Source organism: Salmo salar, chromosome 12 (genome assembly GCF_965601325.2).
Source record: "Salmo salar chromosome 12, fSalSal1, whole genome shotgun sequence".
Classification (NCBI taxonomy): domain Eukaryota; kingdom Metazoa; phylum Chordata; class Actinopteri; order Salmoniformes; family Salmonidae; genus Salmo; species Salmo salar.
In genome coordinates, this window is record NC_138302.1 from 97,423,301 (window position 1) to 97,439,157 (window position 15,857).

At 43.9% G+C, this 15,857-nt stretch overlaps 1 non-coding gene across 1 annotated transcript; it reads left to right on the forward strand.

Annotated features, from left to right (window-relative positions):
- The first annotated feature begins 12,571 nt into the window (after positions 1–12,571).
- LOC123725772 (U7 small nuclear RNA) lies at positions 12,572–12,624 on the forward strand. Its single transcript, XR_006758286.1, has one exon. It is a non-coding gene; the product is annotated as a U7 small nuclear RNA (small nuclear RNA).
- The last annotated feature ends 3,233 nt before the right edge of the window (positions 12,625–15,857 follow it).

A 15,857-nucleotide genomic window follows, 5' to 3' on the forward strand; every position in this document is an offset into this window, starting at 1 on the left:
GGTGCTTCCTCTCTAACTGGAGTTTAAAATGCTAGCCAAACATTTGCTGTACTGGATTCAGCAGTTGGAGATGATCCCACACATACAGGCAGTCACAGCCTGGTCATGGGTCCATGTCGAGGGAGAGAAGGAGTTTGTCTTGTCTCGTTCTTTTGGCCTCTACCTTAGAGAGTTTACCTGTGGTATCAGCACAGGTAGAGGAGATTGTAGTGCTTCAACTAAACTTCAGCCATGTGGATGTGTCTCTAGACTCTAGAGAGACTTAAAGGGTGGAACTTTAAAAGATAGATAAAATCAGAATAGTTTAAAACGTCTACAGTATTTGTCAATCTTTAAGAAGAAGAAACAACAAAACTGTACTGAATAGTCAGAACCAGAGAAGAAGAAGACATCTGACCCCAAAAAGAAAGACAAATCTAACTCTTCTGCATCTGTTCTCTTTCATCTAAAACGGCGGAAATGTGGCTGACTCCCTCTGTGATCTGCATGTGAGACAGACAGACAGACAGACAGACAGACAGACAGACAGACAGACAGACAGACAGACAGACAGACAGACAGACAGACAGACAGACAGACAGACAGACAGACAGACAGACAGACAGACAGACAGACACAGACAGACAGACAGACAGACAGACAGACAGAACAGCTTAGTCAATCCGTCTTCCATGTCAGCTGAAAGACAGGAAGCATTGCCCAGCCCACTACTGCTGCTGTCTTTCCTCTAGCCGTCTGAGGCCTGTGTGTTAGATTAGGAGCTCTGGTGAGAAAGAACTGTTTAATGACTCACTGCTCCGCTCTGCTCTGCTAGACAGTCAGCTGCTTGCCCTGTGGCTACAGGAACTATTCCAATACTATAGATACCAGCTGTAGATACTAGCTGTATATACTAGCTGTATGTATTAGCTGTAGATACTAGCTGTATGTATTAGCTGTATATACTAGCTGTATGTACTAGCTGAATGTAGTAGCTGAATGTAGTAGCTGTATGTATTAGCAGTAGATACTAGCTGTAGATACTAGCTGTAGATACTAGCTGTAGATACTAGCTGTAGGTACTAACTGTAGACTATTCTAGCTGTATGCACTAGTTGTATATACTAGCTGTAGATACTAGCTGTAAATATTCCAGTAGATACTAGCTGTATGTACTAGTTGTATGTACTAGCTGTAGATTCTAGCTGTATGTACTAGCTGTATTTACTAGCTGTAGATACTAGCTATATGTACTAGCTGTATTTACTAGCTGTAGATACTAGCTATATGTACTAGCTGTAGATACTAGCTGTAGACTATTCTAGCTGTATGTACTAGTTTTATTTACTAACTGTATATACTAGCTATATGTACTAGCTGTAGACTATTCTAGCTGTATGCACTAGTTGTATATACTAGCTGTAGATACTAGCTGTATATACTAGCTGTAGATACTAGCTGTAGATACTAGCTGTAGATACTAGCTGTAGGTACTAGCTGTAGATACTAGCTGTATGTACTAGCGGTATGTATTAGCTGTATTTACTAGCTGTAGATTCTAGCTGTAGATACTGGCTGTATGTACTAGCTGTATATACTAGCTGTATGTGTTAGCTGTATTTACTAGCTGTAGATTATAGCTGTAGATACTAGCTGTATGTACTAGCTGTATATACTAGCTGTAGATACTAGCTATATGTACTAGCTGTAGATACTAGCTGTATATACTAGCTGTAGATACTAGCTGTAGATACTAGCTGTATGTACTAGCTGTAGATACTAGCTGTAGATACTAGCTATATGTACTAGCTGTAGATACTAGCTGTAGATACTAGCTATATGTACTAGCTGTAGATACTAGCTGTAGATACTAGCTGTAGATACTAGCTGTAGATAGTAGCTGTAGATACTAGCTGTAGATACTAGCTGTAGATACTAGCTGTAGGTATTGGCTGTATATACTAGCTGTATGTATTAGCTGTATGTACTAGCTGTAAATACTAGCTGTATGTATTAGCTGTATTTACTAGCTGTAGATACTAGCTGTATGTACTAGCTGTAAATACTAGCTGTAGGTACTAGCTGTAGATTATAGCTGTAGATACTAGCTGTATGTACTAGTTGTAGGTACTAGCTGTATGTACTAGCTGTATGTATTAGCTGTATTTACTAGCTGTAGATACTAGCTGTATGTACTAGCCTGAAATACTAGCTGTAGGTACTAGCTGTAGATACTAGCTGTAGATACTAGCTGTATTTACTAGCTGTATGTACTAGCTGTATGTACTAGCTGTATGTATTAGCTGTAGATACTAGCTGTATGTACTAGCCTGAAATACTAGCTGTAGATACTAGCTGTAGATACTAGCTGTAGATACTAGCTGTATTTACTAGCTGTAGATACTAGCTGTATTTACTAGCTGTAGATACTAGCTATATGTACTAGCTGTAGATACTGGCTGTAGATTCTAGCTGTAGATACTAGCTGTAGATACTAGCTATATGTACTAGCTGTAGATACTGGCTGTAGATTCTAGCTGTAGATACTAGCTGTAGATACTAGCTGTATTTACTAGCTGTAGATACTAGCTGTATTTACTAGCTGTAAATACTAGCTGTAGATACTAGCTGTAAATACTAGCTGTAGATACTAGCTGTAAATACTAGCTGTAGATACTAGCTGTATTTACTAGCTGTAGATACTAGCTACATGTACTAGCTGTAGATACTAGCTGTAGGTACTGGCTGTAGATACTAGCTATATATACTAGCTGTAGATACTAGCTATATGTACTAGCTGTAGATACTACCTGTATATACTGGCTGTAGATACTGGCTGTAGATACTAGCTGTAGATACTAGCTGTAGATACTAGCTGTATATACTGGCTGTAGATACTGGCTGTAGATACTAGCTGTAGATACTGGTTGTAGATACTAGCTGGAGTTTTTCCTGGTCTGGTGACACGGTGAGGAGAAACTATTGACCCTGTGACCCATCTCTTAGATAAATCAACGATAGTATCATAAACTGTCCATTTGCCCATTTTTTCCGGTGATCTCCTTCCCAAATCCACACTATTCTTTTATCAGCACTTGATTTTGTTCCGTACAGTTACCCGGAGCAGGCTCTTTCTGAATGTGTCTGGGTGAGAAAACAGAGAGCTATTTAACACAGCCAGGTTAGTCAGTCTAATGTTGTCAAACCAATCTGACACTGGCTGATTAAAGCACATGATGGTGCAGGGAAGGCAGGGGCACTGTCGACCGGGCTCCCCCACTGAGAAGTCAGGTGGTGAGGTGGTGCATTGGTGGTTTGGTTCCACCCTCCCACACACACACACACACACACACACACACACACACACACACACACACACACACACACACACACACACACACACACACACACACACACACACACACACACACACACACACACACACACACTAGTGCACAAACATTCCAAATAAGAAATCTGTAAACCCACTCAACTTTCAAACTTCTCTGATCCTATTTTACTCGATGAATAAATCCAATATTTAGTTTCACGGTAAATGAAATAAACCTAGGTCCAGAGGAGTGATGGCTTGAGGAAAGGTTTGGTGGGTAGTGAGGTCCATTTGAGTACCACAAGGAAGAATAGTGTAGCCTTGGTTATAATATCCTCTGTCCATTGTAACTTCCATGATCAATCCAACATTAACTAGATCAAAGTAGCCTGTGTGGAGAAAGAGGTTTCTGTTTCTATGTTTCCTAAACTGAAGGAAATGACTCCTCTGTACTCCCAGAGGAGAGGAGGCAGGAGAGGAGGCAGGAGAGCACAAGTCCTCTCTGTATTCTAGAGAAGAAAAACACTGCAGTCCTTGATACTTCAAAAGTAGTGAACCACCCTATTCCCTACATAGTACACTACTTCAAAAGTAGTGCACCGCCCTATTCCCTATATAGTACACCACTTCAAATGTAGTGCACTATATAAGGAATGGGGTGTAATTTGGGACTCATTCTCAGTGTTTTACTGGGGATGAAAATACCACAGTGGTTTTTTAACTTGTCTGGGGAAAGTATAATATTTTAGGGCAAATATTTCCAGTCATTAACCTTACATATTGACTTTCGCTCTCCAATCAGTACTTGACTCTTTCTTCACACAGCCTTTTGGAGGCGTTATAACTCCACTGTCTCACACTATCCTGCCGACCCCAACCAAACTGTGTTGGCTCAGATCATTTATTTTCACATTGTCCGTTTCAGAACGATTCCAATAACAGGTCATCTTAGTACAGTTCGGTTTGACTCGGCTCAGCTCGGGTTGGCTTGGCTCAGCTCGGTTTGGCTCGATTCAGTTCGGTTTGGCTCTGCTCAGCTCGGGTTGGCTTGGCTCAGCTCGGTTTGGCTCGGCTCAGCTCGGTTTGGCTCTGCTCAGTTCGGTTTGACTCGGCTCAGCTCGGGTTGGCTTGGATCAGCTCGGTTTGGCTCTGCTCAGTTCGGTTTGCCTCGGCTCAGCTCGGTTTGGCTCGGTTCAGTCCGGTTTGGCTCAGCTCGGTTTGGCTCGACTCAGCTCGGTTTGCCTCGGCTCAGCTCGGTTTGGCTCGGTTCAGTCCGGTTTGGCTCGGCTCAGCTCGGTTTGGCTCGGCTCAGCTCGATTTGTCTCAGCATAGTGTGAAATGCTCTATTTATAGAGCTCACACTCTTACCCCTGAGTAGTACTGTATCATCCAGTCTGTTTCCCAGTCAGTCAAGTCAGACTCTTGTCTGTCTGTCTGTGTGGAAAGGGATAGGAAAGAGGATATCTAGTCAGTAAGAGGTCAGTTGCACAACTGAATGCGCTCAACCAAAATGTGTCTTCCACATTTAACCCCTCTGAATCAGGAGGCCAGTGTATTGTGTTTCTGGCCAGACTGGGGCTTCTTTGAGTGCCACTCTTTCGGGTTATTCAGCCCTTTTGGCAACAGACCATACACTACGCCTCTCTCTCTCCCCCTCCCTCCTTCCATCCTCCTCTCCAGCACAGTAGCAGGGGGTCCACCAGCCAGCACATTTACTGTACAGTAAATACGCAGAAGGAAGAGAGTAAGAGAAAATGAGACAGGGAGAGAGAACAGACAGGGAGAGAGAAGAGACAGGGAGAGAGAACAGGCAGGGCGAGAGAAGAGACAGGGAGTGAGAAGTGACAGAGAGAGAGAACAGGCAGGGAGAGGGAAAGAGACAGGGAGAGAGAAGAGACAGGGAGAGAGAAGAGACAGGGAGAGAGAAGAGACAGGGAGAGAGAACAGACAGGGAGAGAGAAGAGACAGGGAGAGAGAAGAGACAGGGAGAGAGAAGAGACAGGGAGAGAGAACAGGCAGGGAGAGAGAACAGGCAGGGAGAGAGAAGAGAGGGGGAGAGGAGAAGAGACAGGGAGAGAGAACAGGCAGGGAGAGAGAACAGACAGGGAGAGAGAGACAGGCAGGGAGAGGGAAAGAGACAGGGAGAGGGAGACAGGCAGTGAGAAGAGACAGGGAGAGAGAAAGAGACAGGGAGAGAGAAGAGAGGGAGAGAGAAGAGACAGGGAGGGAGAGAGAGAAGAGACAGGGAGGGAGAGAGAGAAGAGACAGGGAGAGAGAAGAGACAGGGAGAGAGAACAGGCAGGGAGAGAGAAGAGACAGGGAGAGAGAGACAGGGAGAGAGAGAAGAGACAGGGAGAGACAGGGAGAGAGAGAGAGAGAGAGAGAGACATAGCCTTGCTATTGAGAAAGGCCACCATAGGCAGACCTGGCTCTTAAGAGAAGACAGGCTATGTGCACACTGCCCAGAAAATGAGGTGGAAACTGCACTGCACTTCCTAACGCCCTGCCCAATGTATGACCATATTAGAGACACATATTTCCCTCAGATTACACAGATCCACAAAGAATTCGAAAACAAACCCGATTTTGATAAACTCACATATCTACTGGGTGAAATATCACAGTGTGCCATCACAGCAGCATCACAGTTGACCTGTTGCCACAAGACAAGGTCAACCAGTGAAGAACAAACACAATTGTAAATACAACCCATATTTATGCTTATTTATTTTCCCTTTTGTACTTTAACCATTTGTACATCGTTACAACACTGTATATAGACGTAATATGACATTTGTGATGTCTTTATTATTTTGGATCTTCTGTGAGTGTAATGTTTACTGTAATGTTTTTTGTTTATTTCACTTTGGTTTATTATCTACTTCACTTGTTTTGGCAATGTTAACATTCCCATGCCAATAAAGCCCCTTGAATTGAATTGAAATTGAGAGAGACAGGAAGAGGGAGAGACAGGGTTGAGAGACAGTGAGAGAGAAAGAGACAGGGAGAGAGAGAGAGGCAGGAAAAGAGAGAGTGTGTAGAGAGAGAGAGAGAGAGTGAGAGTGTGAGAGCGAGTAAGTGTGAGAGAGTAAGAGAGTGAGAGAAAGAGAGAGAGAGAGTGTGTAGAGAAGAGAGAGAGAGTGAGAGCGTGAGAGAACGAGTAAGTGTGAGAGAGTAAGAGAGCGAGAGAAAGAGAAAGAGAGAAAGAGCGAGAGACAGACAGTGGGGTCTGGGTTCAAGCAATCTACAGCTGCAACAGGGTCCTTTCTCTGCAGTCACAGCACTCTCCTCACGCCACCCCCCACCACATCACTCTCCTCTATCCTCACTCCCTCTCCCCTCACCCCAATCTCCTCTATCCTCACTCCCTCACCCCTCTCCCCTCACCCCAATCTCCTCTATCCTCACTCCCTCACCCCTCACCCCAATCTCCTCTATCCTCACTCCCTCACCCTCACCCTTCTCCCTTCACCCCAATCTCCTCTATCCTCACTCCCTCACCCCTCTCCCTTCACCCCAATCTCCTCTATCCTCACTCCCTCACCCCTCTCCCCTCACCCCAATCTCCTCTATCCTCACTCCCTCACCCCTCTCCCCCACCACATCAATCTCCTCTATCCTCACTCCCTCACCCCTCTCCCCTCACCCCAATCTCCTCTATCCTCACTCCCTCACCCTTCCGCCCTCTCCTCTCTTCTCACAGAAGCCTGTAATCGTACTGTAATAGTATAGTCTTATTCAGGATGCACAAGCTAAATAATTATGACATTGTTGAAATGGCTACATGAACTTGGAAAGGGCCTTCTGCATGTCAAAACTAAAATCAAATTCATTGTGTAACAGAGATATGAACATATGAACATAAGAACCACCAAGGCTAGACAGTTGTAGGATCTTAATTTGATCACTCTTTTGTTACTGAGAGTTTTTCCTGGACAGCAGGAAATATATACTAGTTGTGTATTCAAGGTTTAAAATAGGCTTCTAAAGTTTATAATTTGGACTTTCCATAACAGAAAATGTATCAACCCCTACAAAAAATGTCCATTAATTATAATCTGCATATTAATTCACATTTCCTGTTTCTGCAGGATTATTTTCTCATCAGACCTACTCTATATCTATGAGAGATACTCTGAGATTTAACCCTCATAATTGCTGATGTACTTCCCCAAAATGACATGATTGAAGACCTCCTGCACTTCACTTCAATTATTCCAACATTGACTCTGGTCTGGAGGGGGAAGCAAGATGGAGGAAGCAAGTACACCACATCACATGGTCTGATCATGGCATTCCTTGATACCATGCTACCAAACAATAATCATACAGTAGAGGACATGTGCAGGTTGATTGGTCTGTCAGACACTGTCCCTCATCTTATGGCAGGCAGCAATGTAGTGCGCTGCCAACACACAGCTCTCTGCGTCCTCCCCCAACAGGAAGGGTAGCCTATTTTCATCAGAGAGGTCTTTGAAATCTTGAATAAGGGTTTCAAATTTATGGAAATTACACTCTCTAATTGTTTTATATTTTTGACATTTTGTCAGGAAATGCCGCTCCGTCTCAGGTTCTGCTGTGGTGCAGTGGTTGCACAGCCTTTCCTCTACAGGGAGCCAGGTTTTCCTGTGTCTACCCTTCTCAATAGCAAGGCTGTGCTCACTGAGCCTGTACTATGTCAAGGGTTTTCTCAAATAGTTAGCCACGGTGTACTGTCGATTTAGGGCTAGATAGCACTGCATTTTGCTTTGTGTTTGTGCTTGTGCTTCCCAATAATCAATGTAGATTTGTTTTGACTGTGTTGTAATTTGGTTTATTCTGATTGATTGGATGTTCTGGTCCTGAGGCTTTAGTATGTTAGTAGAACAGGTTAGTGAACTCAGCCCCAGGACCAGCTGGATGAGGGGACTCTTTCCTTTGCTCAGCTCTTGGCATTGCAGGGCATGGTAATGATATGAGAGAGGATCACTGTATTTTAGATGTTTCCAAAACATAATTGCTCTTTTTTGAGTTTTTATTATTAGTGGATATTGGCCTAATTCTGCCCTGCATGCATTGTTTGAAGTTTTCCTCTGGACATATAGGAGAATCTTACAGAACTCTGCATGCAGGGTTTCAATGGGGTGTTTGTCCCATTTGATGAAATCTTGTTTTGCAAGTGGACCCCACACCTCGCTGCCATAAAGTGCAATTGGTTCAATGACACATTCAATTAGTTTTAGCCAAATTTGAATAGGTATTTCAATTTGAATTTGTTTTTAATGGTGTAGAATGCCCTGCGTGCTTTCTCTCTCGAGCTTTCTCTCTCAGTTCATTCACTGCCTCATTAAGGTGTCCAGTTGAGCTTATTTTTAAACCTAAGTAATTGTAGTGTGTACAGTACTCTATATATTTTGTACCAATTGAGAACTTTGGTTTAATTCCCTGAGATCTGGATCTTCTCTGTAAAAATCATTATTTTAGTATTTTTGGGGTTTACTGCCAGGGCCCAGGTCTGGCAGTACTGCTCTAGCAGGTCCAGGCTCTGCTGTAGGCCAGGTGCTGTGGGGGTTTACTGCCAGGGCCCAGGTCTGGCACTACTACTCTAGCAGGTCCAGGCTATGCTTTTTTGGTTCTGAGTGTACATTTATAGAGTTTTAAAGCCTCACAGTAATGAAGTTGTAAGTTTAATGAAGTCTACATTTTTTCCTTATAATTTTACAATCTGCATCAAACCAGTTGTCATCTGTGGTCTTTTTAGTTTTGTTTTTTATCAATTTCAGTTGTGCTTCTTTTGCCGTTTGCCTGAATATATAGTTGATGTTTTTTACTGCTAGATTGATGCCTTCTTTACTGTGAGTGAATGTGGTATCCAGAAAGTTATCTAAGAGTGTTTGGATATTTTGGTTCCAGGTTGCTTTCTGGTATTCTTCTGTGCTGTTTTGGGCCCATCTGTATGAATTTCTAATATTGTACAGCTTACTGGGCTGTGAATGTGTGGTTGTTTCCATGTCTGTTCTTTTGAGGAACAACGTAATTTGGCTGTGATCAGACAGAGGTGTTAGTGGCTTGACAGTGAATGAGCTGAGAGAGAAATGGTCATTGTCTGTAATCATATAGTCTACTGTGCTGTGGCCAAGATGTGAGCAATAGGTGATTAAGACAGTTAGAAACAGTATAGCCTGTAATAAAGCTGTCCCCTCGTGTGGTCGTTAGATCAAGTAGTGTTTCTAGTGTTTCTAGTGTGCTGATACCACTGGTAAACTCTCTAAGGTAGAGGCCAAAAGAACGAGACAAGACAAACTCCTTCTCTCCCTCGACATGGACCCATGACCAGGCTGTGACTGCCTGTATGTGTGGGATCATCTCCAACTGCTGAATCCAGTACAGCAAATGTTTGGCTAGCATTTTAAACTCCAGTTAGAGAGGAAGCACCTTCCCTGGCTTGTACACACTCTGTCTGTCTGTCTGTCTGTCTGTCTGTCTGTCTGTCTGTCTGTCTGTCTGTCTGTCTGTCTGTCTGTCTGTCTGTCTGTCTGTCTGTCTGTCTGTCTGTCTGTCTGTCTGTCTGTCTGTCTGTCTGTCTGTCTGTCTGTCTGTCTGTCTGTCTGTCTGTCTGTCTGTCTGTCTGTCTGTCTGTCTGTCTGTCTGTGTCTCTCTCTCTCTCTCTCTCTCTCTCTAATATTAAAATAATAAGAATCAAAATTGTCAATGGGAAAACAGTAGCAACAATAACCAAGAATAAAAATAACCACACATTGAACAATAAGCATCTCTCTTTCTCTCTCTCTCTCTCTCTCTCTCTCTCACTCACTCACTCACTCACTCACTGTCTCTCTCTCTCTCGCTCTCTCTCTCTCTCGTCTATCTCTCTTTCACACACACATATGGTCAGGTAAATGATTTGATCTGAGCTCTCAACTTCAATTTCTTGTCTGTCTGTGACATGACAGTAGCCATGGCAGGAGCTCTGTTATTCAGAGTATATGTAGTCCGGCATACTGTAGAAAGGGAACCATCCTCTGTTGCAGAGCACAGCCAGGTTCATTTCAGAAACTTTGAGGAGTCTATTTTTGAGTTCTGCCCTTTACCAGAATGAGTGGAAAAGACATTAGACAAGCTGAAGGGCCTTGTGTTGTTGTCAGAAAAGGGCTTACAGACAGTCACCCAGTTAAATGTTCTCTCTCTCTCTCTCTCTCTCTGCAGCACTGTTACACTCCATGGCATCAGGCCTTGATCTTTCTATCTGACCGTGCCCAGTAATCAGACAAAGGAAACCTCCTAGCACACACCGAGATAAAAAAAACACAAGCAAAACAAGGAATGTGAAGGGAAAGGAAATGAATAAAGGCATCTCTCCCTCATAATTAGACATCACAATTCTAGAAGAAAGACTGAAATCATTGTAATTGTTACAGGCCAGGAGTTTTCCTGACCACATGACCTGACCAGGAAACATAAACAAACCCGTGTTAAAGTCTATAACTTGAGTCGAGAGTTTTTCCTGGTCGGATGACAAAAACTCCTGTTCTTGGCATTGGGACTGATGTAATTAGGTGGACAGACCCACATGAAAATATACTACAGTTTACTGTCAAATAGAATACTACAGTACTCACTATACAATTCTGTAGTGAAGCTCTCCCGTGTGGCGAGGCGGCCTAAGGCACTGCATCGCAGTGCTTGAGGCATCATACAGCCCCAGGTTCAATCTCAGGCTGTGTCCCATGAGGTGGAGCACAATTGGCCCAGCGTCGTCCGGGGTAGGGGACGGTTTGGTCGGCCGGGATTTCCTTGTCACATCGCGCTCTTGCGACTCCTTGTGTTGGGTTGGGCACCTGCAAGCTGACTTTGCTCTCCAGCTGGGCGGTGTTTCCTCTGACACATTGGTGCGGTTGACTTCAGGGTTAAGCGGGCAGCGTGTCAAGAGGCTGTGCGGCTTGGCAGGGTTGTGTTTCAGAGGACACATGGCTCTCGACCTTCGCCTCTACTACAAACTATAGTATCCCTCGATCATGTGTAGTACTTACTATAAAATGTTGCAGTGTACTGTAGAATAATCTAGTAAATACTACAGTATTATCTGAAGAAAAAGAACTGTAGTAAATAGTGCAATAATGTCCATAAAAACACTAAAGTTCACAAAAAACACTACACTTGTAACTATAGTTATACTACTGTATTTAATTACCATATACTCTGCCCATTCGCCTCCCCCAAATCCAAATTTGTGCCACCCTTAAATTAGAAACCTACATGCCAAGAACATGTACAGTAAACCCTACAGGTTGTTAAAGATCTATCTGTTCGGACCCCAATCCTACCTACCTACAGGTTCTAGAACATCTATCTGTTTATACCCCAGTCCTACCTACCTACAGGTTCTAGAACATCTATCTGTTTATACCCCAGTCCTACCTACCTACAGGTTCTAGAACATCTATCTGTTTATACCCCAGTCCTACCTACCTACAGGTTCTAGAACATCTATCTGTTTATACCCCAGTCCTACCTACCTACAGGTTCTAGAACATCTATCTGTTTATACCCCAGTCCTACCTACCTACAGGTTCTAGAACATCTGTCTGTTTATACCCCAGTCCTATGTACCTACAGGTTCTAGAACATCTATCTGTTTATACCCCAGTCCTTCATACCTACAGGTTCTAGAACATCTATCTGTTTATACCCCAATCCTACCTACCTACAGGTTCTAGAACATCTATCTGTTTATACCCCAGTCCTACCTACCTACAGGTTCTAGAACATCTATCTGTTTATACCCCAGTCCTACATACCTACAGGTTCTAGAACATCTATCTGTTTATACCCCAGTCCTACCTACCTACAGGTTCTAGAACATCTATCTGTTCAGACCCCAGTCCTTCGTACCTACAGGTTCTAGAACATCTATCTGTTTATACCCCAGTCCTTCGTACCTACATGTTCTAGAACATCTATCTGTTCAGACCCCAGTCCTACCTACCTACAGGTTCTAGAACATCTATCTGTTTATACCCCAGTCCTACGTACCTACAGGTTCTAGAACATCTATCTGTTTATACCCCAGTCCTTCGTACCTACAGGTTCTAAAACATCTATCTGTTCAGACCCCAGTCCTACCTACCTACAGGTTCTAGAACATCTATCTGTTTATACCCCAGTCCTACCTACCTACAGGTTCTAGAACATCTATCTGTTTATACCCCAGTCCTACCTACCTACAGGTTCTAGAACATCTATCTGTTTATACCCCAGTCCTACATACTTACAGGTTATGGAAAATGTGCTCTTTTAGCATTTCTCCAGTAGGTTTCCTCAATGAAAAAGCCCCCACTTCTTGGTAAAAAAATAAATAAAACACCATAGTAAATAATAAAGTAATGGCCGTATAAATGTAGTATTTATACTATAGTATTTTGTCATGTGGAGAATGGTTAATCACAGACAGAGGGCAACATAGTAGGCTGAGCAGCACTGTGTCACTGGGTGGTGGGTTGTGGGTGGCACTCAGCCTAGCTGAGTCTCTCTATCCTTGGGTGGTCACTCAGCCTAGCTTGGTCTCCCTCTCTCCCTGGGTGGTCACTCAGCCTAGCTGATTGTGTATCTCTCTCCCTGGGTGGTCACTCAGCCTAGCTGGGTGTCTCTCTCTACCTGGGTGGTCACTCAGCCTAGCTGGGTGTCTTTCAGTTTAGATACCTTAATAGATACTTTAATAGAAAGTTAATTAAGTTAAAGTTAAAGTCACCCAGTAAAATACTACTTGAGGAAAAGTCTAAAAGTATTTAGGTCTAAATATACTTAAGTATCAAAAGTAAAAGTATAAATCATTTCAAATTCCTTATATTAAGCAAAGCAGACGGCACCATTTTCTTATTTGAAAAACGTACAGATATCCAGGGGCACATTCCAACACTCAGACATCATTTGCAAATTATGCATTTGTGTTTAGTGAGTCCATCAGATCAGAGGCAGTAGGGATGACCACGTGTTCTCTTGATAAGTGCTTGAATTCGAAAGTTTTCCTGTCCTGCTAAGTGTTCAAAATGTAATGATTACTTTTGGGTGTCAGGGAAATGGAGTAAAAAGTACATTATTTTCTTCAGGAAAGTAAAAGTAAAACTTGTCAAAAAATAAATAGTAAAGTACAGATACCCCCCCAAAAATACTTAAGTTGTACTTTTATGTCTTTTTACTTAAGTACTTTAAACCACTGGTATGGACTCAGGGGAGACGAAGGTCGAAAGCCATGCGTCCTCCCGAAACATAACCCTGCTAAGCCACACTGCTTCTTGACACACTGCTCGCTTAACCCGGAAGCCAGCTGAACCAATGTGTCAGAGGAAACACCATGCAACTGGCGACCGAAGTCAGCGTGCATGCACCCGGTCCCACAACAAGGAGTCGCTAGAGCGCAATGGGACAAGTACATCCGGGCTGGGCAAACCCTCCCATAACCCGGATGATGCTGAGACACTAAACCCTCCCCTAACCAGGACGATGCTGGGCCAATAATCCCTCCCCTAACCCAGACGATGCTGGGACACTAAACCCTCCCTTAACCAGGACGATGCTGGGCCAATAAACCCTCCCATAACCAGGACGATGCTGGGCCAATAAACCCTCCCCTAACCCGGACGATGCTGGGCCAATAAACCCTCCCCTAACCCGGACGATGCTGGGCCAATAATCCCTCCCCTAACCCGGACGATGCTGGGCCAATAAACCCTCTCCTAACCAGGACGATGCTGGGCCAATAAACCCTCTCCTAACCAGGACGATGCTGGGCCAATAAACCCTCTCCTAACCAGGACGATGCTGGGCCAATAAACCCTCTCCTAACCAGGACGATGCTGGGCCAATAAACCCTCTCCTAACCAGGATGATGCTGGGCCAATAAACCCTCTCCTAACCAGGACGATGCTGGGCCAATAAACCCTCTCCTAACCAGGACAATGCTGTGCCAATAAACCCTCTCCTAACCAGGACGATGCTGGGCCAATAAACCCTCCCATAACCAGGACGATGCTGGGCCAATAAACCCTCCCCTAACCCGGACGATGCTGGGCCAATAAACCCTCCCCTAACCCGGACGATGCTGGGCCAATAATCCCTCCCCTAACCCGGACGATGCTGGGCCAATAAACCCTCCCCTAACCCGGACGATGCTGGGCCAGTAGACCCTCTCCTAACCAGGACGATGCTGGGCCAATAAACCCTCTCCTAACCAGGACGATGCTGGGCCAATAAACCCTCTCCTAACCAGGACGATGCTGGGCCAATAAACCCTCTCCTAACCAGGACGATGCTGGGCCAATAATCCCTCCCCTAACCCGGACGATGCTGGGCCAGTAAACCCTCTCCTAACCCGGACGATGCTGGGCCAATAAACCCTCTCCTAACCAGGACGATGCTGGGCCAATAAATCCTCTCCTAACCAGGACGATGCTGGGCCAATAATCCCTCCCCTAACCCGGACGATGCTGGGCCAATAAACCCTCTCCTAACCAGGACGATGCTGGGCCAGTAAACCCTCTCCTAACCCGGACGATGCTGGGCCAATAATCCCTCCCCTAACCCGGACGATGCTGGACCAATAAACCCTCTCCTAACCAGGACGATGCTGGGCCAATAAACCCTCTCATCTCTGTACCCCACATATACAAATATCATATACAAAGGTCCCTCAGTCCATTTTCAAACACAGATTCAACCACAAAGTGTTTAAAGGGGTATTGCAGTCTCCCCTTCTACGAAGATGAAATAATGCTCAAATTGTGAAAATTATGATAATGACCTTTTTGTGTAACAGCTGTTTGAAAATAAATGCATGGAATTTCAGCCTGTTGAAGTGGGATGGAGATTTTTGCCTAGATTTCATTTAACCTCATTATTATTATTATTATCAGCAAGTCATAATGAGCTCAAGGTTTCTTTTACAGACGAGCCCTGAATTACATAAATTACAGAAAATACACACGTCAAATTACAAAATGCAAGAAAAACACGGTCATAAAAAATCAAACACATTCATCAGTAATGAGGTCCTCAATCAGCTTTATGAATTGGCCTAGCGGCACCAAAACATCACATTTAAGAACATTTTGAAGATTGTTCCACAAATAAGGTGCAAAAAAACTAAAAGCTGATTTCATTAACTCAGTAGAGACCAAAGGAATTTCCAGAGTTAGCCATCCCTGAGACCGGAGGTGGTAACTCCTATGTCTAAAGTCTAGTAAAGATGTTAGGTAAAGTGGGACTTTTTTGTAAAAGGGTTTTATAAATGAAAACATAGCAATGTATCAACCTACGTGACATCAAAGAGGGCCAACCGACTTTCTGGTAGAGAATGCTGTGATAGGTACTAAAATTGCTAACTAAAATAAAACGCAGTGCGCTGTGGTAAACTGCATCTAAGGCTTAAAGGAAGTGGCAGCTGCTCATGATCATGACATCACAATCTGATCTGATTATTCTGACCAATGACCAGTCATGTTTTATTTGCATATGTTTCCTCCTACTTTAAAGGGCTAAGCGGTGTGGACTTTAGATTCTAGACGATCCTATC